Genomic DNA, 9,078 nt, shown 5'->3' with positions numbered 1-9,078 from the left:
GTCAGTGTCTTCTGATTATGAACAAGGTGTTGTTGCTTGATAACTGGATCACGTCATTGGGAGAATCACGTGATGGACTAGACCCAAACTAAATAGACGTAGCATGTTGATCGTGTCATTTTGTTGCTACTGTTTTCTGCGTGTCAAGTATTTATTCCTATGACCATGAGATCATATAACTCACTGACACCGGAGGAATGCTTTGTGTGTATCAAACGTCGCAACGTAACTGGGTGACTATAAAGATGCTCTACAGGTATCTCCGAAGGTGTTAGTTGAGTTAGTATGGATCAAGACTGGGATTTGTCACTCCGTGTGACGGAGAGGTATCTCGGGGCCCACTCGGTAATACAACATCACATACAAGCCTTGCAAGCAATGTAACTTAGTGTAAGTTACGGGATCTTGTATTACGGAACGAGTAAAGAGACTTGCCGGTAAACGAGATTGAAATAGGTATGCGGATACTGACGATCGAATCTCGGGCAAGTAACATACCGAAGGACAAAGGGAATGACATACGGGATTATACGAATCCTTGGCACTGAGGTTCAAACGATAAGATCTTCGTAGAATATGTAGGATCCAATATGGGCATCCAGGTCCCGCTATTGGATATTGACCGAGGAGTCTCTCGGGTCATGTCTACATAGTTCTCGAACCCGCAGGGTCTGCACACTTAAGGTTCGACGTTGTTTTATGCGTATTTGAGTTATATGGTTGGTTACCGAATGTTGTTCGGAGTCCCGGATGAGATCACGGACGTCACGAGGGTTTCCGGAATGGTCCAGAAACGAAGATTGATATATAGGATGACCTCATTTGATTACCGGAAGGTTTTCGGAGTTACCAGGAATGTACCGGGAATGACAAATGGGTTCCGGGAGTTCACCGGAGGGGGGCAACCCACTCCGGGGAAGCCCATAGGTATTTGTGGGGGTCACACCAGCCCTTAGTGGGCTGGTGGGACAGCCCACCAAATCCTATGCGCCAAGGAAGAAAAATCAAAGAAAGAAAAAAAAAGGGGGAAGAAGTGGGAAGGGGGAAGGACTCCCTCCCACCAAACCAAGTAGGACTCGGTTTGGGGGGGGAGAGTCCTCCCCCCTGGCTCGGCCGACCCCTTGGGGTTCCCTTGGACCCCAAGGCAAGGTCCCCCTCCCTCCTCCTATATATATGGGGCTTTTAGGGCAGATTTGAGACGACTTTCTCACGGCTGCCTGACCACATACCTCCATAGTTTTTCCTCTAGATCGTGTTTCTGCGGAGCTCGGGCGGAGCCCTGCTGAGACAAGATCATCACCAACCTCCGGAGCGCCGTCACGCTGCCGGAGAACTCTTCTACATCTCCGTCTCTCTTGCTGGATCAAGAAGGCCGAGATCATCGTCGAGCTGTACGTGTGTTGAACGCGGAGGTGCCGTCCGTTCGGTACTAGATCGTGGGACTGATCGCGGGATTGTTCGCGGGGCGGATCGAGGGACGTGAGGACGTTCCACTACATCAACCGCGATCTCTAATCGCTTCTGCTGTACGATCTACAAGGGTACGTAGATCACTCATCCCCTCTCGTAGATGGACATCACCATGATAGGTCTTCGTGCGCGTAGGAAAATTTTTGTTTCCCATGCGACGTTCCCCAACACTCGAACCCGCAGGGTCTGCACACTTAAGGTTCGATGATGTTTTTGTATAGTTGAGTTATATGTGTGGTTACCGAATGTTGTTCGGAGTCCCGGATGATATCACGGACGTCACGAGGGTTTCCATAATGGTCTGAAATGAAGATTGATATATAGGATGGTTTCATTTGGTTACCGGAACATTTTCGGGCATTACCGGGAATGTACCGGGAGTGATGAATGGGTTCCGGAAGTTCACCGGGAGGGGGGCAACCCACCCGGGGGAAGACCAATGGCCCTAGGGGTGGCGCACCAGCCCTTAGTGGGCTGGTGGGACAGCCCAAGAGGGCCTTGGCGCCAAGGAAAGAAAACCAAAGAAAAAGAAAGGTGGGAAGGAAGAGAAGGACTCCACTTTCCAATCGTAATTGGGCTTGGCCCTCAAGGCAAGCCTCCTCCCCCTCCCTCCTATATATAGTGGTGATTTAGCGCTGATTTGAGACAACTTTTGCCACGTGCAACTCAGATCTAGACACCATAGTTTTACCTCTAGATCGTATTTTTGTGGAGCTCGGGCAGAGCCCTGCAGGAGTAGATCCACACAACCACCGGAGCGTCGTCATGCTGCCGGAGAACTCATCTACTTCTCCGTCCTGCTTGCTGAATCAAGAAGGTCAAGATCATCGTCGAGCTGTACGTGTGCTGAACGCGGAGGTGTCGTCCGTTCGGTGCTAGATCGGAGCGGACCGTGGGACGGTTTGTGGGACGGTTCGCGGGGTGGATCGAGGGATGTGAGGACGTTCCATTACATCAACCGCGTTTCTTAACGCTTCCTGTTATGCGATCTACAAGGGTACGTAGATCCAAATCTCCTCTCGTAGATGGACATCACCATGATAGGTCTTCGTGTGCATAGGAAATTTTTTGTTTCCCATGCAACGTTCCCCAACATATTGGACATGGATTAGAAGAATATTTTCATGAGTGATTTCCTCTTTTGTGAATTGATTGAAGATTGAGAGTCTCTTGGTGCTTGTCTTTGACTATCCTTGAGATATGTTGTGGTGATTGTTGTACTCTCTTTTGCAGACCTACATAATTCCCGTCCTCCCTTGATCACAAAGGAATGACATCCGAGTACGTCTCCATTGCATGTTTTAGTGCAAATATCATGTGATTAAACTATGTTAATGTTATTGGGAGTTGCCACTAGTGAAAGTATGAAGCCTAGGCCTTGTTTATCACCATTGTTACACCGTTTGTGCTCACTTTTGTCACTTGCTATCTTGCTGTAATTTTTTATTACATATTTATATTACCTTGCTTTGCCACACCTATCACCCATATGTTACCATCTCTCCGCTGAACTAGTGCACCTATACAATTTACCATTGTATTAGGTGTGTTGGGGACACAGGAGACTTCTTGTTTCTTAATTGCAGGGTTGCTTGAGAGAGACCATCTTCAACCTCTACTTCCGTGAGTTCGATAAACCTTAGGTCATCCACTTGAGGGAAATTGTTGTTGTCCTACAAACCTCTGCGCTTGGAGGCCCAACATAGTATACAAGAATAGAAGCATGCGTAGACATCACTTGACACGACGATGCAACTGCAAATTCAACAAAGCAAAACACCGAACAGAAAATTGCAAAAGGCTCAGATTAGTTCGGATAGGATGAACTAACCCAAAGTTTTTTTGTGGCTTTTTCGTGGACTATAGGTATGAAGAATACATGTGATCTAAACTACGAAAAAATAATAAAATCTCACCGAGCAACCTGGAAATCTTATACCACTTATAGAGGTAAAGGTTTCCCCTTTTTGGTGAGGACGTGGCAATCATTTTTAGTGAAGTAGACTTTGACGATCCGACTATGAATGTGTGAGGATGTCATGCCTTAGCAATCTCTAAAATAACTCCGAGTGATTATTGACCACGTCGGAGCACGATCAACATGACCACGAGGGCCTGCTTCTTCCATGTAAATGAAGAACAAGCAAGAAATAGAAATAGCAATCTGGATATTGAGAATATAAGAGGAAAGCTTTATTGATGAACGTGGGGTTCTGTGATCTCTTGGTCTCGTCGTGGAACACAAACAAAGAACGTGAAGTTGCACCTATGGCAAACTTGTAATCTAAAATATACCCAAATTTAAGCGAGGTCCTAAGGGCTATATGGGGGCATAGAGGTGAATTTCATGACCCCTTGGAGGAGGGGGCCGAAACCAACCCTAACTCAGTTTCCCCACATATATGGGCTCTAAAACAACCTATAATGTGTTACTTTGAAATTACATGGGCCTGGCCCAAAAATAAGGTGGCGTGGTACCTATAATAGCCTATGGGCAAAATTTATGAAGTGACATCTTGTATATTTTGTCGAAGCCTTCATGCTCTCCTTATGGTGACTTCAAAGTGCGAAAATCACCACAAGAATTCCCAATGTTCTTTCCCGCGTGTGTACCTTCCTGTCCATGCTTGATCCCGCTCCAATGGCCATCCTTCTTGTCCATGCTAGGTCCTTCATTTATAAGTAAAACAAAAGTACCTAATTTAGACAATATCACACGTTCATGAACATTAGAAGGATTTCCAAGAAACGAGAATACATTGTAATTCAATTGGCGTGCATGAGCTCTAGTAATTCCTCTAGTGTGTATAGCAATAGGGACTATGGGTCTAACAATGGTATTGTTGTCCTCGTCAGGGATGGTTCGCACCGGGGGGATGTCATCCTCCATGTCAACTGATAGTTTTGGGACTGAGAGGAACAACCTTACATAATTTTGGGACCCAAAACTGCATTTTCCAAGTTTTAGGACTAAACTGACAAGCCTTCAATTGTTTTAGGCCACAAAACCACAGTTTTGAAGTTATAGGACTGAACTAACACACCTCGAATATTTTTTGGACTTATGATGCATTTTACTCTAAAATAAATTGGATGGAAAATTCTCTCGACGCAAGAAACATACAGGTTTATGATACGTCTCCAACGTATCGATTTCATGCCATGTTTGCCTGTGTTTACAATACTTTTATATGGTTTTGATGCACTTTATATGATTTATTTAGAACTAACCCAACCCATGTTGTTTTCAGAAGAATTACTATGTTGTTGTTTTGTGCAGAAAATGAAAGTTCTCAGATCGCTTGAAACTTTTTTATATTTTTTTCTCGAGGAAATAAGCAATATTGGAGCGAAGAACCAATGGAGGGGAGCCACCTGTGCGGCACAAGCCAACATGGCCCCCCCTAGGTCGTGCCCTGATGGCTTGTGGGGCCCACGTGGCTCCATTTGGCATGATTCCAACATTGAAAAATCCTATATATACCAGATACCCCGTAAATAAAGAGAGAACTTTCGCTCTGGACACGCAACTCTTTGTATTGATGAAAAAATCCATCTGGAGCCTTTCCAGTACCCTGCCGGAGAGAGGAAATAATCTCCGGTGGCCATCTTCATCATCCCGGCAAAGGCCATGACATGGAGGGAGTAATTCACCCTCGGGGCTGAGGGTATGTACTAGTAGCTTTGTGTTCAATCTCTCTCTCTCATGTTCTTGATATGGCACAATCTTGATGTATCACGGGCCTTGTTAATCTAGTTGGATCATCTGATGTTATTCCCTTGCTACCTTGTTGTGATGAATTGAATCTTTCCCTTTAAGATCTCGTTATGTTGGATTGAATACTTTGGTTTGAGAACACTTGATGTATGTCTTGCATGTGCATACCCGTAGTGACATTGGGGTATTCAATTGATTCACTTGATATATGTTATGGCATCAACTTGTGGATTTCGGTGACCTTGGGTATCTATACATAGGAGTTGATTGCATGTTTTCATACTATGTTCTCCGATAGAAATCTTGAGGTGCTCCTTGAAGTTATTTGTATTGGATTGAATATGATAGATCTGAAATTGTTTGATGCATGTCGCATAATTTACACACGAATACTTGAGGTGACATTGGAGTATCTAGGTGACATTATGGTTGATTGATATGTATCATGGGTGTTATTCTAGTACGAACTCTAGCGTTATTTGTGACACTTATAGAAATAGCTCAAAAGATTGATCAGAAAGAATAAGGTGGTTATACTACCTACACCAATTTCATCTTGTTGTTCTCTGCTAGATAGGAAGTTTGGAGTGATTCTCTGTTGCACGTTGAGGGATGATCATACGATTCTACTATGTTAGCGTTGTTGAGAGATTGCACTAGTGAAAGTATGAACCCTAGACCTTATTACCAAGCATTTATACAATGTTTTTCTCACTATTTTATACTTGCTACCTTGCTTTTTTATATTTTTAAATTACAAAATCTTATATCTACTATCCATACTACACTTGTATCACCATCTCTTCACCGAGTAGTGCTGCTATACAATTTGCCATTGTATTGGGTGTGTTGGGGATACAAGAGATTTTTTGTATTTCACTGCAGGGTTGTTTGAGAGAGACCATCTTCATCCTACACCTCTCACGGATTTATAAACCTTAGGTCATCCACCTGAGGAAAAATTGCTACTGCCCTATGAAACTCTACGCTTGGAGGCCGAACATAGTTTACAAGAATAAAGTTGTGTAGTAGACATCAACCTCTTTTTTGGCACCGTTGACGGGGAGGTGAATGCTTAAAGGTATATCTTTAGATCTTGCAATTAAATCTTTGAGTTTCTTGTTTTTTCACTAGTTTCGTATTATAGAAGAAAATTACAAAAAATGGAATTTAGGTTGCCTCATTTGCTTCATCCCTATATTCTTTCATGAAAATGATGGTTCGGAAAATTATGCTCAATTGCTAGAGGAAGAATTAATGAAAATTCTTAATGTGAAATCCTTGAATGATGAAAATGATAGCAATATTGTTGGTATGAATTCTTTGAATATCCATGATGCTAATGATATGCAAAGCCACAAGCTTGGAAATGCAATGTTTGATGAAGATGCTATTTTTAGTCCCCCAAGTTGTGATGAGCAAATTTATTATGGTGAAATCACGCCTCATATCTATGATGATTATTGTGATGACATTTATGCTATAAATAATAAGGATAACCATGAAACTTGTCATCATGATTTTAATTTTCACATGGATTATATCAATCAAGTATCTCATGATAGTTATTTTGTTGAGTTTTCTCCCACTACTATGAATGATACGAATTTTTCTTGTGTGGGTAGTAATAAAAATTCCATGATTGTGCATCTCATAAGAATGCTTTATGTGATATTTATATTGTTGAATTCCTTCATGATGCTACTGAAAATTATTATGAGGGGAGGGATATATGCTTGTAGTAATTGCAATAATATCAAGTTTCCTCCCTATGTGTTCAAAGTTTTGAAGTCATGCTTGTTTTTCCTTCCTATGCAAGTTGATTATTGCTACAATAAATTGTTTCCTTGCAAAATCTCTATTCATAGGAAGTGGGTTGGACTTAAATTTTCTTGTCATGTGATTCATGATGCTCTCTTGCATGCCTCAATTACGACTTTTTATACGAGCATCACTCAAATCATCATGCCAAGCTAAAAGGTATGAAAGAAAAGCGTGTATTGGGAGACAACCCAACACATTTACTTTCTGTTTTTGTGTGTTAACATGATTAAGCTACTATATTAATCATGTTTTGTTTCATTTATTTCAATAATGTGCCACGTAAAGCCTTTGGGATAATGTGGATAATTGTTTGTTTGATTCTGTGCAAAAACACAAACTTTTGCATCAAGTATATGAATTATGTGATTTTACTAGAGGTTCAAAAATTCTGAAATTTTTAAACAAAATATCCATACAAATTATCTGACTTTTCCTAAACAAAATTCAGAATTTTTAGAGTCAAGGAAGTATGGTGTCCATTCAGACTTCACAGACTGTTGTGTTTTTGACAGATTCTATTTTGCATGCATAGTTTACTTATTTCAATGTTTACATAGCTTATATTTGGTGTTATATACTGGGCGAATGATAGAATACATTAGGTATCATGTGATAACAATTATGAATCTTGTAATGGCAGTACCTAAGTGAATGATCTATCTTTATTACACTAACTCATCTCACGAAGTTCCGTTAAGTTTTGTTTTATTGAAGTTTTCAAGTTTTGGGTGAGATACCGATATGAGGTGAATAGGTAGCAGCAAGAAACTAAGCTTGGGGATGCCCAAGGAACCCCCAAAGTAATATTCAAGGAAGACTCAAGCGTCCAACCTCTTTTGTCTCAAACACTATATGTATATCTTACTTGGAGCTATATTTTTATTCATCACATAATATGAGTTTTGCTTGCGGCGTCATTTTATTTTGTTTTACTCTGTTATATGTTATTTATAATCAGGTTTTTTAATAAAAAATTCCAAGAATTGCCTTTAGAATGCTTGAATTGCATGTGTGATGTGTGTTGTACAAAAACAGAAACTTTTGTTGTTGTGTTTGAATTATACGATTTTACTAGAATGTGGAAATTTTCTAAAAAAATTACACGTTACTTTCATACAAATTATTTATCATGTCATAATTATTCATAATTATTGGAGTTACAGAAGTACACTGTTTTAATAGATTGATATAGACTGTTCTTTTTGGACAAATTGGTGTCATAGTTTTGTTATCTATTTATCATATAGTTTCCATATCCTATATTGGTAGATATAAGTTGTGGAAATGATAGTAAAAAGTAGATAATATTTTAAAATTATCATGCAACATGTCTTGGCAGTACATAAAGAGTTGATTTATTCTTATGTGCACTAACCTATCTCATGAGTTTTTTCAAGTTCTGTGTGGATGAAGTTTTGGAGGCAGATGATACCGGGATATGAGAGGATTGAACGAGATACAAAATCTCAAGCTTGGGGATGCCCAAGGCACACCAAGTAAAGATTTCAAGAAGTCTCAAGCATCTAAGCTTGGGTATGTTATGCATCCCATCTCTCTTTATCAACAAATATCGGTTAGTCTATGTTGAGCCAAAGTTTTTATTTGTCCGCATGGTATGTGTTATTCTTGGAATGCATTTTTGTTTTATTTTTGTTTCAATAAAATTCTTAGATCTGAAAATCTTTATTGAGAGAGAATCCTCACATAGCTACTTAATTGTTTGACTACTCATTGATCTTCACTTATATCTTTTGAGAGTAGTCTGATGTTTACTCTTATGCTTCACTTATACCCAAAGAGTAAATTTCGAATGAATTGAATATCACAAATCTGAAATTATGCATGTGTTTTATGCTTAGTAGTAGTTTCACATTCAGTTTAGACAGTAAAAACTATTGAAGTTTGTCAACTACAATATTGGTCATACAAGCAATTCATGAATGATTAGTATACGAAAGAGAACTTTCACATACAAATATATTATCGTGACATCCTTTATGATTGTGAATACCCATTAAATGATCAAATTGTTGAAGTTGTACAAGGAAGACAATGTAATGGTTATG

The sequence above is a fragment of the Hordeum vulgare genome, chromosome 7H (genome assembly GCF_904849725.1).
Source record: "Hordeum vulgare subsp. vulgare chromosome 7H, MorexV3_pseudomolecules_assembly, whole genome shotgun sequence".
Taxonomy (NCBI): domain Eukaryota; kingdom Viridiplantae; phylum Streptophyta; class Magnoliopsida; order Poales; family Poaceae; genus Hordeum; species Hordeum vulgare.
This window is presented reverse-complemented; position numbering follows the sequence as displayed.